The 17,427-nt window shown below is 40.0% G+C and overlaps 1 protein-coding gene across 2 annotated transcripts in view; it reads left to right on the plus strand.

The window, feature by feature from the left end:
* The window catches only part of fbln1 (fibulin 1), a 222,697-nt gene that overhangs the window by 86,914 nt on the left and 118,356 nt on the right, over nucleotides 1-17,427 (plus strand). The window lies entirely within an intron of this gene.

Consider the following 17,427-nt stretch of genomic DNA (forward strand, 5'->3'; position numbering starts at 1 on the left):
TTTTATTTTCAAATGTATTATTAGCCTGTGGAAAAAATTTGATATTTACTTCAGAAGATTGCAAATAGAAAAAAAGGCATAACATTTTTATTAAAATTGTATTTGATATGCCATTGATATTTTTTTAATTATTATTATTATTATGATTTGAAACTGGATTTTGCATGTCACTAAAGTTATATTTGCCTTGCTTGTTCAATATTTAATGCAAAACTTGTTTGGGTCCCTATTAAAAGGTTAATTTGTTCAACCTTGGCCCGCGGCTTTAAAATTTTGGCCGACTCTGTATTTGAGTTTGACACCCCTGCTTAACACGGATCAATCGTCCTGTCCCCTTAGCAGAAAAACAGCCCCAAAGCATGATGTTTCCACCCCCATGCTTCACATTAGGTATGGTGTTCTTGGGATGGAACTCAGTATTCTTCTTCCTCCAAACACGACCAGTTGAGTTTATACCAAAATGGATACATGGATGATACAGCAGAGGATTGGGAGAATGTCATGTGGTCAGATGAAACCAAAATAGAACTTTTTGCTATAAACTCAACTCGTCGTGTTTGGAGGAAGAAGAATACTGAGTTGCATTCCAAGAACACCATACCTACTGTGAAGCATGGGGGTGGAAACATCATGCTTTGGGGCTGTTTTTCTGCTAAGGGGACAGGACGATTGATCCGTGTTAAGGAAAGAATGAATGGGGCCATGTATCGTGAGATTTTGAGCCAAAACCTCCTTCCATCAGTGAGAGCTTTGAATGGTTGACCAAATACTTGTTTTCCACCATAATTTACAAATAAATTCTTTGAAATTCCTACAATTTGAATTCCTGGATTTTTTTTTTCACATTCTGTCTCTCACAGTTGAAGTGTACCTATGATGAAAATTACAGACCTCTGTCATCATTTCAAGTGGGAGAACTTGCACAATCGCTGGCTGACTAAATACTTTTTTGCCCCACTGTATTTACAAGCATGTGCAAGACTCTGCGTCACAAACTGTACTCTAACAGTCCTGTGTTGCCGGAGACGGTTTACATCCGTCATCTCCCACACCTTTTTGCTCGCACTTTTGGGAGAAACGGCGCTCCGGTGCTCGCTTCTGAAGTTGCGGCTTTTCATGCACTCATGAAGGAAAAACCTCCTTCCTCAAGGACATGATACTGTCTCTGACCCAGGCAGGCCAGAAGAGCACACCTTATGTATGCAGTCCTGGTCAAAAGTTTACATACACTTGTAAAGAACATCATGTCATGGCCGTCTTGACTTTCCAATCATTTCTAAATAATCCTGATGAATTTGGAGGGGATCCTCCTTTTTCATTGTCCTGTTTACTCTCTGTAAAGCACCAGTTCTATTGGCATCAAAACAGGCCCAGAGCATAATATTACCACCACCATGCTTGATGGTAGGGATGGTGTTCCTGGAATTAAAGGCCTCACCTTTTCTCTTCCAATTATATTGATGGGTATTGTGCCCAAACAGCTCCATTTTTGTTTAATTTGACACCACATGGACAAAGATAAGACGGTGCCCGTGGGCACCAGGTAGCCCGTAAGGACCAGATGAGTCGCCTGCTAGCCTGTTCTAAAAATAGCTCAAATAGCAGCACTTACCAGTGAGCTGCCTCTATTTTTAAATTTTTATTCATTTACTAGCAAGCTGGTCTCACTTTGCTCGACATTTTTAATTCTAAGAGAGACAAAACTCAAATAGAATTTGAAAATCCAAGAAAATATTTTAAACACTTGTTCTTCACTTGTTTAAATAAATTCATTTATTTTTTTTACTTTGTTTCTTATAACTTTCAGAAAGACAATTTTAGAGAAAAAAATACAACCTTAAAAATTATTTTAGGATTTTTAAACACATATACCTTTTTAACTTTTAAATTCCTTCCTCTTCTTTCCTGACAATTTAAATCAATGTTCAAGTAAATGATTTTTTTTTATTGTAAAGAATAATAAGTACATTTTAATTTAATTCTTCATTTTACCTTCTGTTTTTTCGATGAAGAATATTTGTGAAATATTTCTTCAAACTTATTATGATTAAAATAAAAATAAAATATTCTGGCAAATCTAGAAAATCTTTAGAATCAAATTGAAATCTTCTTTCAAGGTCTTTTGAATTTCTTTTAAAAAATGTTGTTCTGGAAAATCTAGAAGAAATAATGATTTGTCTTTATTAGAAATATAGCTTCGTCTAATTTGTTATATAGTCTAACAAAGTGCAGATTGGATTTTGACCTATTTAAAACATGTCATCAAAATTCTAAAATTAATCTTAATCAGGAAAAATTACTAATGATGTTCCATAAATAATTTTTTAAAATTTTTTCAAAAAGATTCGATTAGCTAGTTTTTTCTTCTTTTTTTCGGTTGAATTTCGAATTTTAAAGAGTCGAAATTGAAGATAAACTATGTTTCAAAATTTTATTTTCATTTTTTTCCAGTTTTTTCCTCTTTTAAACCGCTCAATTAAGTGTTTTTTTCATAATTTATTCTCTACAAAAAACCTTTGAAAAGGAAAAAAAATGTATGACAAAATGACAGACAGAAATATCATTCTTTTATATATATATATATATATATATATATATATATATATATTACAGGTAAATTGAGCAAATTGGCTATTTCTGGCAATTCATTTAAGTGTGTATCAAACTGGTAGCCCTTCGCATTAATCAGTACCCAAGAAGTAGCTCTTGGTTTCAAAAAGGTTGGTGACCCCTGGTCTGGAAGAAAGGGCTGTGGTCAGATGAAACTAAAATAGAGCTGTTTGGCCACAATACCCAGCAATATGTTTGGAGGAGAAAAGGTGAGGCCTTTAATCACAGGAACACCATACCTACCGTCAAGCATCGCGGTGGTAGTATTATGATCTGGGCCTGTTTTGTTGCAAATGGAACTGGTGCTTTACAGAGAGTAAATGGGACAATGAAAAAAGGAAGATTAGCTCCAAATTCTCCAGGACAAGTTAAAATCATCAGCCCGGAGGTTGGGTCTTGGGCGCAGTTGGGTGTTCCAACAGTACAATGAAAACAGGCCCAGAGCATAATACTACCATCACCATGCTTGAAGGTACGTATGGTGTTCCTGGGATTGAAAGCCTCACCTTTTCTTTTCCAATCATATTACTGGGTATCGTGGCCAAACAGCTCCATTTTTGTTTAATTTGACATCACATGGACAAATATAAGCCCTTCGGGAGGAAAGTTATGCGGTCAGATGAAACCTAAACTTTCATGAAGTTTGGTTCTTTTATGAATTTATTATGGCTCTACTGAAAATGTGAGCAAATGTGCTGGGTCAAAAGTATACATACAGCAATGTTAATATTTGCTTACATGTCCCTTGGCAAGTTTCACTGCAATAAGGCGCTTTTGGTAGCCATCCACAAGCTTCTGATTGATTTTTTTTTACCACAAAATTGGTGCAGTTCATCTAAATGTGTTGCTTTTCTGACATGGATTTGTTTCTTCAGCATTGTCCACACGTTTAAGTCAGGACTTTGGGAAGGCCATTCTAAAACATTAATTCTAGCCTGATTTAGCCATTCCTTTACCATGTGTTTAGGGTCATTGTACTGTTGGAACACCCAACTGCGCCAAAAACCCAACCTCTGGGCTGATTTTAGCTTGTCATGAAGAATTTGGAGGTCATTGTCCCATTTACTCTGTAAAGCACCAGTTCCATTGGCAGCAAAACAGGCCCAGAGCATAATACTACCACCACCATGCTTGACGGTAGGTATGGTGTTCCTGCGATTAAAGGCCTCACCTTTTCGCCTCCATACGTATTGCTGGGTATTGTGGCCAAACAGCTCCATTTTTGTTTCATCTGACAACAGAAATTTCCTCCAGAAGGTCTTATCTTTGTCCGTGACAGCCATGTGTATGTCAACTTTTGACCACGACTGTAAACAGTAAAATATTTTAACCTAGTTGCATTTTTTTAACACTTATACTTTCTTTGGCAGGAGAAACTTCCTGTTCTAGACTTATGTCCAACGTCCGTAAACAGATTCTCTATTTTGGATAGTAGCTCAGAAAGATTGTACAAGTTATGACGTTTAGCCTGCTATCTTGCGTCTCCAGGAATTTGCAGTATCTCTGGTCTGTTAGTTTCTCAAAGTGCGGTTATCAATCACAGTTTTACGATCATTTCAATTTGAAACGGTTATACTAACTGTCAGGAGTTCTTCCGTGGTCTTTCATTTAAACCTGTAATCTCTATGTCCGGAGTACACACCCACAATCCCGAATTATAGTTTAGTTTAGTCTTTATTTGAAGGGACAATGCACATAAACATTAAACTCAAAGACAGACATGTTCTGTACCAGATTATAGCTAAATAGCTCATTCCCATCTGCAGTCCCTGGCTACCTGAATTAAAGGGATACTAAAATCATGCAATAAAATTATGACAAAATCATACCTTATCATGTAATCAAATTAAGAAAAGTCATAAAATGCCCTTTCATGGACACATACGTAAAATACGATAACATTTACATCATCACACAGAGACAATACATGCTCTTGTTCACATCTGTTATCATTTGTAAAAACAACCATGATTTTAACAGATACGCCTCACAATTTACAACAAAAATGCTGTCACTTGCTGTCTCGTCAGCATTTCCACCATACAGTGTGCCGGCCCAGTCACATATTGTAAGAGGCTTCTGCAGACCCACCGAGGTGACTGCAAGACATACTTGGTCAACATTCATACAGGTCACACTGAGGGTGGCCGTATAAACAACTTTATCACTGTTACAAATATGTGAACCCACACCAAACAAGATTGACAAACACTTAACACTTAATACACATTAAGTTGATCTGTCAAACATAGTGGCCACCTTAGTGACCGTGTGAGCAGCTTTGATCGCTACGAAGCCACTTTTTAGCTTCAACTGTGAATGAAGAGTAATCTGTTGATTTTGAAGTTTGTTGTGAGGTTGTTCCATTCCTTTATGGCAGTGGGTCTCAAACTCAATTTACCTGGGGGCCACAGGATGCAGAAACTGGGTGAGGTTGGACCGCAAGAAAAGATGTCTTCAAAAAATCTAACACGCAGTTTTTAATGAATTCACCTTCTTTGAATGGCTTTCCCGCCCTAGGAACATACTTGCCAACTCTCACGATCTTTGAGGGAAACACCTCCCGACAATCTCCCGGGGCAATCATTCTCCAGGTTTTCACCCGGACAACATTATTAACGGCGTGCTGTGATGGCACTGCCTTTAGCGTCCTCTACAACCTACCGTCTCGTCAGCATTTCCACCATACAGTGTGCTGGCCCAGTCACATATTGTAAGAAGCTTCTGCAGACCCACCGAGGTGACTGCAAGACATACTTGGTCAACATTCATACAGGTCACGCTGAGGGTGGCCGTATAAACAACTTTATCACTGTTACAAATATGTGAACCCGCACCAAACAACATTGACAAACACATGTTGGGAGAACATCCGCACCGTAACACAACAGAACAAATAACCAGATTCCAATGCAGCCCTAACTCTTCCAGGCTACAATAGGGGGCGAGGATTGGGGGTGGAGGGGGTGTATATTCCGTCTGCGGAAGTCAAATACAACGTGCGGCTGGGCTGCCACGCTGTTTTTACATGTTGTAGAGGATGCTAAAGACAGTGTGTCCACGGTGTTGGGGTGAAACTCGGAAGAATGATTACCCCTGGAGAGGCACCGAAAATTGGGAGTCTCCCGGAAAAATTGAGGGTATACAAGTATGATGCTGTAAAGCATGGGTGTCAAACTCTGGCCCGCGGGCCAAATTTGGCCCGCCGTGTAATTTCATTTGGCCCTTGGGGCAATATCAAATTAACATTAGAGCTGGCCTGCCGGTATTATACAGCATTCAACGCTAATACTCATACTTGCCAACCCTACTGAATTTCACTGTCCCTCCCGAAAAACATTCTCCCGATTTCCACCCGGACAACAATATTGGGGCCATGCCTTAAAGGCACTGCCTTTAGCGCCCTCTACAACCTGTCGTCACTTCCGCTTTTCCTCCATGCAAACAGCATGCCGGCCCAGTCACATAATATATGCGGTATCTACACAAGGCATACTTGGTCAACAACCACACAGGTCACACTGAGGGTGGCCGTATAAACAACTTTAACACTGTTACAAATATGCGCCACACTGTGAACCCACACCAAAAAAAAATTACAAACACATTTCGGGAGAACATCCGCACCGTAACACAACATAAACACAACAGAACAAATACCCAGAACTCCTTGCAGCAATAACTCTTCCGGGACGCTACAATATAAACCCCCCGCTACCAACAACCCCCCCGCCCCCCATTTATTTTCAAATTTATTAGCCTGTGGAAAAAGTTAATGTTGATTTTTACCTCAGAAGGCTGCAAATAGAAAAGAGGAATTAATTTTTTTTTATTAAAATTGTATTTAATATGCCTTTAATGTTTTTTTCATTTGTTTTTTGAAAGTTGATTTTTCACTATTAAGTTATATAAGCGTTGCTTGTTCCATATTCAGTGTTAAAGCAAGTCAGTGTAGCAAACTGAGCAATAATTATTGATATTTTATTATTATTATTATTATAATTATTTGAAACTGGATTTTGCATGTCACTATAAAGTTATGTAAGCCTTGCTTGTTCAATATTCAATGCAAAAGTTGTCCGGGTCCCTTTTAAATTTAATTTGTTGAACCTTGGCCCGCGACTTTGTTCAGTTTAAAATTTTGGCCCACTCTGTATTTGAGTTCGACACCCCTGCTGTAAAGCGTCATTGATATAAAACTCGCAGGCCGCGGCAGCATTAAATTTCCATATTAAGGTGCAGGCCGCATAATAACGTCTCACAGGCTGCAATTGGCCCGCGGGCCGCGTGTTTGAGACCCCTGCTTTATGGCTTTATATGAAAAGGCTGATTGTGCAAAATATGTTTTACATCTGGGTACACTACACTGCCCCCTGGTGGAGGCTCGTGTGCAAAATATGTTTTACATCTGGGTACACTACACTGCCCCCTGGTGGAGGCTCGTGTGTTTCTAGTTGTCACAGCAGATGTAAACTGGACAAAGTGCTTAAGTCGCGGAATTCCAGCATGAAGAACATTATTTGGAGCAGACACTTCCACTACACTATTGTGGGACCTCTGTTACTACCAACCCTGCTTCCATATGAGTTGGGAAATTGTGTTAGATGTAAATATAAACGCAATACAATGATTTGCAAATCATTTCAACCCATAGTCAGTTGAATATGCTACAAAGACAACATATTTGATGTTCAAACTGATAATTTTTTATTTTTTTTGCAAATAATCATTAACTTTAGAATTTGATGCCAGCAACACGTGACAAAGAAGTTGGGAAAGGTGGCAATAAATACTGAAAAAGTTGAAGAATGCTCTTCAAACACTTATTTGGAACATCCCACAGGTGTGCAGGCTAGTTGGGAACAGGTGGGTGCCATGATTGGGTATAAAAACAGCTTCCCAAAAAATGCTCAGTCTTTCACAAGAAAGGATGGAGCGAGGTACACCCCTTTGTCCACAACTGTGTGAGCAAATAGTCAAACAGTTTAAGAACAACGTTTCTCAAAGTGCAATTGCAAGAAATTTAGGGATTTCAACATCTACGGTTCATAATATCATAAAAAGGTCCGGAGAATCTGGAGAAATCACTCCACGTAAGCGGCATGGCCGGAAACCAACATTGAATGACCGTGACCTTTGAGCCCTCAGACGGCACTGTATTTAAAACCGACATCAATCTCTAAAGGATATCACCACATGGGCTCATGAACACTTCAGAAAACCACTGTCACTAAATACAGTTGGTCGCTACATCTGTAAGTGCAAGTTAAAGCTCTACTATGCAAGGCGAAAGCCATTTATCAACAACATCCAGAAACGTCGACGGTTTCTCTGGGCCCAAGACCACCTAGGATGGACTGATGCAAAGTGGAAAAGTGTTCTGTGGTCTGAAGAGTCCAAATTTCAAATTGTTTTGGAAATATTCGACATCGTGTCATCCGGACCAAAGGGGAAGCGAACCATCCAGACTGTTATCGACGCAAAGTTCAAAAGCCAGCATCTGTGATGGTATGGGGGTGCATTAGTGCCCAAGGCATGGGTAACTTACACATCTGTGAAGGCACCATTAATGCTGAAGTACTTACAGGTTTTTGAACAACATATGCTGCCATCTAAGCGCCGTCTTTTTTATGGACGCCCCTGCTTATTTCAGCAAGACAATGCCAAGCCACATTCAGCACGTGTTACAACAGCGTGACTTCGTAAACAAAGAGTGCGGGTACTTTCCTGGCCCGCCTGCAGTCCAAACCTGTCTCCCATCGAAAATGTGTGGCGCATTAGGAAGCGTAAAATACGACAGCCGAGACCCCGGACTGTTGAACGACTGAAGCTCTACATAAAACAAGAATGGGAAAGAATTCCACTTTCAAAGCTTCAACAATTAGTTTCCTCAATTCCAAAACGTTTATTGAGTGTTGTTAAAAGAAAAGGTGACGTAACACAGTGGTGAAAATGCCCTTTCCCAACTACTTTGGCAAGTGTGGCAGCCATGAAATTCCATCATTCCTATCATTCCTATCATTATGTATACGTATCGTTGCATTTGAACAACTTTATTGTTGATAATAGAGGTAAACTATTGGTTTTGTTCATGATCAATAGCGCTTTTTCTATTGGTATTTGTATTGCTCCAGTTTTAGTGTAAAAATGCTCATTGTCATTACTATATTATTTATTTCACTAACTGCTTATTTGCTATCACTTTTACGATCATATTTGTACATATTATGTATGTGATGGTGTTGTTCTATTGTTGTTGTTATTGTTGTATTTGCTGTTGTTGTTTTTGTATCTCTGTCTAATCCCCCTCTTATCCCCAATATTTCCCCCTCTGTCTTCCTTTTTTTCCTCTTTCTATCCCCTCCTGCTCCGGCCCGGCTGCACCAAATGATAATATAAATACATTTAATAAAGTCACATTCAAATAAGACAACAAGAGAAGTATCCTACACTTCTCTTTTGTAAAATAAATCTGAACAGCCGATATGGGCATCTACATCAACTATATGATTTGCTTGAGAAGCTGGAAGAATTACATTAAACCTTCCATAATTAGTTTCCTCAGTTCCCAAACGTTTATTGAGTGTTGTTAAAAGAAAAGGTGATGTAACACAGTGGTGAACATGCCCTTTCCCAACTACTTTGGCACGTGTGGCAGCCATAAAATTCCAAGTTAATTATTATTTCCCAAAAAAATAATAAAGTGTATGAGTTTTAACATCAAATATCTTGTCTTCGTAGTGCATTCAACTGAATATGGGTTGAAAAGGATTTGCAAATCATTGTATTCCGTTTAAATGGAAACGAGGTTTGTAAATACTTTAACCAGCATTAAAGCTACAATTAATCTAATAGCAGAAAGTATGACATTCCTGTGGAGAATGTGATGAACCTCTCGTACCAGATGAGTTGCAGATCTTTTCCGGACATGTTCCAGCCCATTGTTTATCTTAAAAGCATGCTATTGTAACATTTTAGGCTGACTTTTACAGCTCGGCGTGACATTTAGGGCGACCGTAAAGCCCCTTAAGTCAGCGCTCCAAAGCTCTAAAAGCACAATGCATTCATTCTAATATGTAAAATGTTCTATTAGGTCTAAGCAACCTCAACCCCGGCGTGACAAGACGACTGCTCAGCCCTCAGCTCAGTTTGATGAATGTGCACAATAAAATTCCCCGAGTGAAGGCTTTAAAATCCCTGGGAAGAAGAGTTCTGCTCTTCCAGACACTTCACGTCCTCCCAAACCTGACCTGACTTATCACCTCTGACCAGACGACACAATGCAAACTCTCACAAGTCTTCACAAGCACAAGTATCGCTCTGTCGACATAGTCGAGGAACCTCAAAACAACTCTCGGATGACGTTGACTTGATTAACAGTTCAGCGCGTCGGTCGGCGTTTAAGCGGCAGACGGGGAGGCCGCTTTGCCAAAAGGCGGATGAGCTCTGGCAGGCCGTCTGGACGCACAATTACACAAACCACAAGTGTGAGAAGGATCGGGGCAGCTGATTGTTGAGCAAACTGCGAGGTGACCACAAAGCTATTCCACATCTGATGGTTCTGGTTTAGTTTTCAACAGTCTATTCAAGGCTACTGGAATAAAATCCGGGGCGGTTAATGACCTGAACCACAAAGAACACTTGGGCGTTAATTAAATGCAGGTGATAATTGGAGAGAGGCTCTTACTTCCTTAACATGAAAACTCATTAAAGTTAATTTTGTTGGGATGTCGCATGGCTGCAATTGTGTGACCCCGTGGATGCAAGAGTCCAGGAGAGAATTGAGTGAAGGTAAAAATAATTTAATACTCATAAGAAACAAATAAACAGAAAGCAGTCTTGCATAGTAACATTTCCAGACATAGATTTTATCATCGAGCACTGAGGAGTGCTCGAGTGAAACATAAATAGACACTAGTGTGATTGACAGCAGGTGTGAACCGCTGCCAATCAACGAAAAGATAAAAACAACAGTGCTCCGTGAATAAAACAGGAAATACAACAAAATAAGAGCACTGAACAGGAAGTAAATACAAAAACACGAAAAACTAACAGAAATGAAGTGACAGATTGTCACACATTTTTTAACTTTAAATGGGACTTATTATGAAAAAACAACTTTTCTTACCTATTGGTACCTGTTTTTGTGTATTTGGGATCCGCGTAAAAAACAACTTTTCTGACCTACTGGTACCTGTTTTTGTGTATTTGGGATCCGCGTAGGGCTTCACAGTGGAAGAGGGGTTAGGGCGTCTGCCTCACAATACGAAGGTCCTGCAGTCCTGGGTTCAAATCCAGGCTCGGGATCTTTCCGTGTGGAGTTTGCATGTTCTCCCCGTGACTGCTTGGGTCCCCTCCGGGTTCTCCGGCTTCTTCCCACCTCTAGAGACATGCATCTGGGGATAGGCCCCTCCCACCTCCAAAGACATGCACCTGGGGATAGGTTGATTGGCATCACTAAATTGGCCCGAGTGTGTGAATGTGAGTGTGAATGTTGTCTGTCTATCTGTGTTGGCCCTGCGATGAGGTGGCGACTTGTCCAGGGCGTACCCCGCCTTCCGCCCGATTGTAGCTGAGATAGGCGCCAGCGCCCCCCGCGACCCCAAAAGGGAATAAGCGGTAGGAAATGGATGGATGGGATCCGCGTAAGTCCTGAAAATTTGAAATCAAACCACAGCGCAGATACTTTTACAACAATCTCACCTTTTTTAATACAAACCCCGTTTCCATATGAGTTGGGAAATTGTGTTAAATGTAAATATAAACGGAATACAATGATTTGCAAATCCTTTTCAACCTATATTCAGTTGAAGGCACTACAAATACAAGATACTTGATGTTCAAACTCATAAAAAATTTTTTTGGGGGCAAATAATTAACTTAGAATTTCATGGCTGCACCACGTGCCAAAGTAGTTGGGAAAGGGCATGTTCACCACTGTGTTACATCACCTTTTCTTTAAACAACACTCAATAAACGTTTGGGAACTGAGGAAACTGTCACAGTTATTAGTTGTTGATGAACCCCAAGATGCAGAGATGGAGGCAGGCATGGTATATGAAAACCTAAATTTAATTAAAACTACTCAAGAACAAACAAAGGGTACAAACAAAAAGCACGCACGTGGGCGGATATAACAAACTAAGGGCTATGAACAAACAAATCGGAAGCAGGGAACAAAAAACAGTAAGCTACAAACATCTACCAAATATAGCTTACCGCTACGCTGCAATCACACGACCAGTAGGAATGACAAGTAGAAAATGACATTGACACGACAAAAGCAACATATGGCAACGAAAAGTCCAAATGACAATACAATGATCCAGCACTGACTGGAGGAACAAAGCAGGTAAAATAGGAGTTGGCTGATTGACGTCAGGTGTGACCAGATGCCAATCAGCTGAGTGAAAACAGGACACAGGGAGACAAACAGGAAGCTGAACCAAAATAAGAGCACTAGACAGGAACTAAGGACAGTAAATACCAAACACACAGAGGAGAAACTAAAACACAAACAAACTGTCAGTGGCAACTCTGACAGAAACTAATTGTTGAAGCTTTGAAAGTGGAATTCTTTCCCATTCTTGTTTTATGTAGAGCTTCAGTCGGTCAACAGTCCGGGGTCTCCGCTGTCGTATTTTACGCTTCATAATGCGCCACAAATTTTCGATGGGAGACATGTCTGGACTGCAGGCGGGCCAGGAAAGTACCCGCATTCTTTTACTACGAAGCCACGCTGTTTTAACATGTGCTTAATGTGGCTCGGCTGAAATAAGCAGGGGCGTCTGTGATAACATTGCTTGGATGACAACATATGTCGCTCCAAAACCTGTATGGACCATTTAGCATTAATGGTGCCTTCACAGATGTCGAAGTTACCCATGCCTTGGGCACTAATACACCCCCATACTATCACAGATGCTGGCTTTTGAACTTTGCGCTTATAACAATCCGTATGGTTATTTTCCTCATTGTTCCGGAGGACACCACGTCCACAGTTTCCAAATATAATTTGAAATGTGGACTCGTCAGACCACAGAACACTTTTCCACTTTGCATCAGTCCATCTTAGAAGAGCTTGGGCCCAGCGAAGCCGGCGGCGTTCCTTGGTGTTGTTGATAAACGGCTTCCGCTTTGCATAGTAGAGTTTTAACTTGCACTTACAGATGTAGCGACCAACTGTAGTTACTGACAGTGGTTTTATGAAGTGTTCCTGAGCCCATGTGGTGACATCCTTTACAAACTGATGTCAGTTTTTGGTGCAGTACCGCCTGAGGGATCAAAGGTCCGTAATATCATCGCTTACGTGCAGTGATTTCTCCAGATTCTCTGATCCTTTTGATGATTTTACGGACCGTAGATGGTAAAATCCCTAAAGTCCTTGCAATAGCTCGTTGAGAAATGTTGTTCTAAAACTGTTCGACAATTTGCTTACAAATTGGTGACCCTCGCCCCATCCTTGTTTGTGAATTACTTAGCATTTCATGGAAGCTGCTTTTATACCCAATCATGGCAACCACCTGTTCCCAATTAGCCTGCACACCTGTGGGATGTTCCAAATAAGTGTTTGATGAGCATTCCTCAACCTTATCAGTATTTATTGCCACCTTTCCCAACTTCTTTGTCACGTGTTGCTGGCATCAAATTCTAAAGTTAATGATTATTTGTAAAAAAAAAAAAAGTTTATCAGTTTGAACATCAAATATGTTGTCTTTGTAGCATATTCAACTGAATATGGGTTGAAAATTGTTAAACCTTGGCGAGAATGAGGACTCAGGTGCAGAAGGGGGACAATTGAAACAGGCTTTATTTAAGTTTTCTTTGAAATCTCTTTGAACAGAGTGATTAAAGCAAAGCGGCTATGGAATCTATGATAAAGACATAGGCAAAACGCAATAAACAGAAAATCACTCCATAGGGAGGAAAAAGGCAATAGCAAAATTACACACAAATCTTCTAACAAAAGAACAACAATCTATGATTAGCTAAAAAAAAGGTAAATCACTCATCGAGAGGAGACAAGAACTTTTTAACAAAAAGTGCGCTATAAAATGCTGAGAAAACTACAAACTAAAGCGCTCCAAGAGGAGGGGGAAAAAAAGAAGGCAAAGCACTGAAATTAGACACAAAATTCTTGACCAAAAACTTTAACAAACAAAATCACTCTTTCTCAGAGGAAACAAAGAAATCAATAAATAAGGCAAGGCAATACTTAGCAAAACTTGGTTCAAGGCTGTGGACAAGGCTGGAGGCACGTAGCGAGATGATATACTCTGGCACAAGACAAGAGGAAGACCAGACACTTATACACATGAGGGAGGGTGACGCAGGTGGGCACACTCAGGCAATCAGGAGAGACATCAGACCAGTGAAACAGGAGGAAGGGCAAGTGACCTGAAACGAGAGGGAGAGTTAACCTTTCAAAATAAAACAGGAAATGACAAGACAACATGAAACCAAACAAAACCCAGACAATACTTCACCCAGGTGTGACAAAAATGATTTGCAAATCATTGTATTCCGTTTATATTTGTCACGTCTGTAAATCTGGTTTTATGTTTGATCATGTTTTGTTTTGTTTTCTGGACTCTTGTTCCGTTTTTTCACTTCCTGGTTTGTTTTTGGTACCATAGCTACTCATTAGTTTCCACCTGTTTCCGCTAGTCACGCCCGGATCATCAGCCTCTCACACCTGTTTCTAGTTACCACGGCCACTATTTATGTCACTTGCTTTCTGTTTATCGTTCTGGGATTTTTGCATTCTGCCTCATGTCTGCATTTCTCGTACCACGCTGCTAAACTTTTGGACCACGCCACGTAAGATCCGTGTATTTTTTCGCCTAAGTGCAAGTTTTGGTTTATTGAGTATCTTTATTAGCATCTTTTATTTGTAGATAGTCCTGCCTTTGTGCTGTTTTTGTTAACGTTTTAGCATAGATTATTATCCGCCATCGAGCGTGCTTTTTGTTTTGCCTTTTGTATTTTAGTAACAAATAAAAATGTACTTACATTCATGCCTGACTCGTCCCACATCATCCTTGCATCGAGGAAGCACAAACACCCACAGTTCTGGCATGACAATATTAACATCTAACACAATTTCCCAACTCATATGGAAACGGGGTTTGTACTTCCTCCAACAAGCTGTTTGGAATTTACTCAATTTGTGATGTTTTTCTCAAAGTGTGACGTCAGCAGATGTCTTCATATGTGGTAGAAATTTACCCGAAGAGCTTTGCCCTAGGGCAGCGCGGTGCGGCAGGGGTTAGTGCATGTGCCTCACAATACGAAGGTCCTGAGTAGTGCTGAGTTCAATCCCGTGCTCGGGATCTTTCTGTGTGGAGTTTGCATGTTCTCCCCGTGACTGCTTGGGTCCGCTCCGGGTTCTCCGGCTTCTTCCCACCTCTAAAGACATGCATCTGGGGATAGGCCCCTCCCACCTCCAAAGACATGCACCTGGGGATAGGTTGATTGGCAACACTAAATGGTCCCTAGTGTGTGAATGTGAGTGTGAATGTTGTCTGTCTATCTGTGTTGGCCCTGCGATGAGGAAGCGACTTGTCCAGGGTGTACACCGCCTTCCGCCCGAATGGAGCTGAGATAGGCACCAGCGCCCCCCACAGCGCCAAATGGAATAAGCGGTAGAAATTGGATGAATGGAGTTCGCTCACAATTATTCACATGTGAATAATATAAATACAGTCTATTATACAGCATTATTCACATGTGAATAACATAAATACAGTCTATTATACAGCATTATTCACATGTGAATAATATAAATACAGTCTATTATACAGCATTGTTCACATGTGAATAACAAATATAGTCTATTATACAGCATTATTCACATGTGAATAACATAAATATAGTCTATTATACAGCATTATTCACATGTGAATAATACAAATACAGTCTTATTCAACATTATTCACATGTGAATCATATAAATACAGTCTATTATACAACATTATTCACATGTGAATAACATAAATATAGTCTATTATACAGCAGTATTCACATGTGAATAACATAAATATAGTCTATTATACAGCATTATTCACATGTGAATAACATAAATACAGTCTATTATACAGCATTATTCACATGTGAGTAACATAAATACAGTCTATTATTCAACATTATTCACATGTGAATTATATAAATACAGTCTATTATACAACATTATTTACATGTGAATAACATAAATACAGTCTATATTATATTACAATGTGTGGGTTTCAAAGGTTCACCCTTGAAATGTTTCCGGTCATATCTGACAAACAGAACTTTTAAGATCCAGATTGATGATTGATTCGGTTTCGGCCTATGCTCCCTTGTCCTGTGGTGTCCCTCAGGGTTCAATCCTAGGACCAATCCTGTTTTCAGTCTACATCCTGTCCATTCAACACATTTTCAAAAAAACATAATACACTCCTTTTAGAGGTGGTCTCAGTAATTTTGACTGTGGAACTCCTGAATAAATAGAGGGACGCGGGAGCTGTACCTCAGAGCAGTGTTTTTCAACCTTTTATGAGCAAAGGCACATTTTTTTTAATAAAAAAAAATACGGAGGCACACCACCAGCAGAAAAGGTTAAAAAATGAACTCCACCAGGTCGTCGTGCCTTATTTTGAGTTTGTTGTTGTTTTCCAGTGTGTAGTGCTTAAGTTCCTGTCTTGCACTCTTATTTTGGTGGCCCCTTCCTGTTTTGTTGGTGTTTAGCAGCTTCACGTCTTCCTGTGAGCGCTATTACCCGCACCTGCCTTGTGTTAGCAATTAAGACAGTTTTAGTTGTGTGGACGCTATCCTTCTTTATTAGGACATTCTTGATTGTCTTGTCATGTACATTGTGGACGCCGTCTTTGCTCCACAGTAAGTCTTTGCTGTCGTCCAGCATTCTGTCTTTGTTTACTTTTAAAAAATGAAACTCCACCAGGTCGTTGTGCCTTATTTTGAGTTTGTTGTTGTTTTCCAGTGTGTAGTACTTACTGTAAGTTCCTGTCTCGCACTCTTATTTTGGTGGCCCTTCCTGTTTTGTTGGTGTTTAGCAGCTTCACGTCTTCCTGTGAGCACTATTCCCCGCACCTGCTTCGTGTTAGCAATTAAGACAGTTTTAGTTGTGTGGACGCTATCCTTCTTTTTTAGGACATTCTTGATTGTCTTGTCATGTACATTGTGGACGCCGTCTTTGCTCCACAGTAAGTCTTTGCTGTCGTCCAGCATCCTGTCTTTGTTTACTTTGTAGCCAGTTCCGTTTTAGTTTCGTTCTGCAAAGCCTTCCCTAAACTTGCAAATACGATTTTCAAACGTAGACTTAGACAATTTTTAATGATCCACAAGGGATTATTTTCCACACAGTAGCTCAGTTACAAAGGTTGGAAAGGATAAGGATGGAAAAGATCGTGCACACAAGGGCACAAAAAGAAGTATAAAGTAGACTTAAAATGTTGCAATTTTCAACCCAATTAGCTGAAGTTACATAATCTCCCACGGCACACCAGACTGTATCTAGTGTGCCGCGGCACAGTGGTTGAAAAACACTGCCTAAGAGCAGTGGTCCTCAACTTTTTTGTATCCTTTTATTTTTTTTGTCATGAAAAAAGTAAAATAATAAACGTGACTCCACTGTGTACTCATATGGACCTTTATTAACACATTACGCCAACAACTAGTTGTAAATGTATCTTGTGTTTTTTATGTGGATTTAAATAAATAAATAAATAAAAAAAACTTCTGTGCTCCTGTACCAATCGAGCCGCGGCCCGGTGGTTGGGGACCACTGCCGTAGAGCGTAGGGCGAGACTGTGACTA

Source organism: Nerophis ophidion, linkage group LG12 (assembly GCF_033978795.1).
Source record: "Nerophis ophidion isolate RoL-2023_Sa linkage group LG12, RoL_Noph_v1.0, whole genome shotgun sequence".
NCBI lineage: Eukaryota > Metazoa > Chordata > Actinopteri > Syngnathiformes > Syngnathidae > Nerophis > Nerophis ophidion.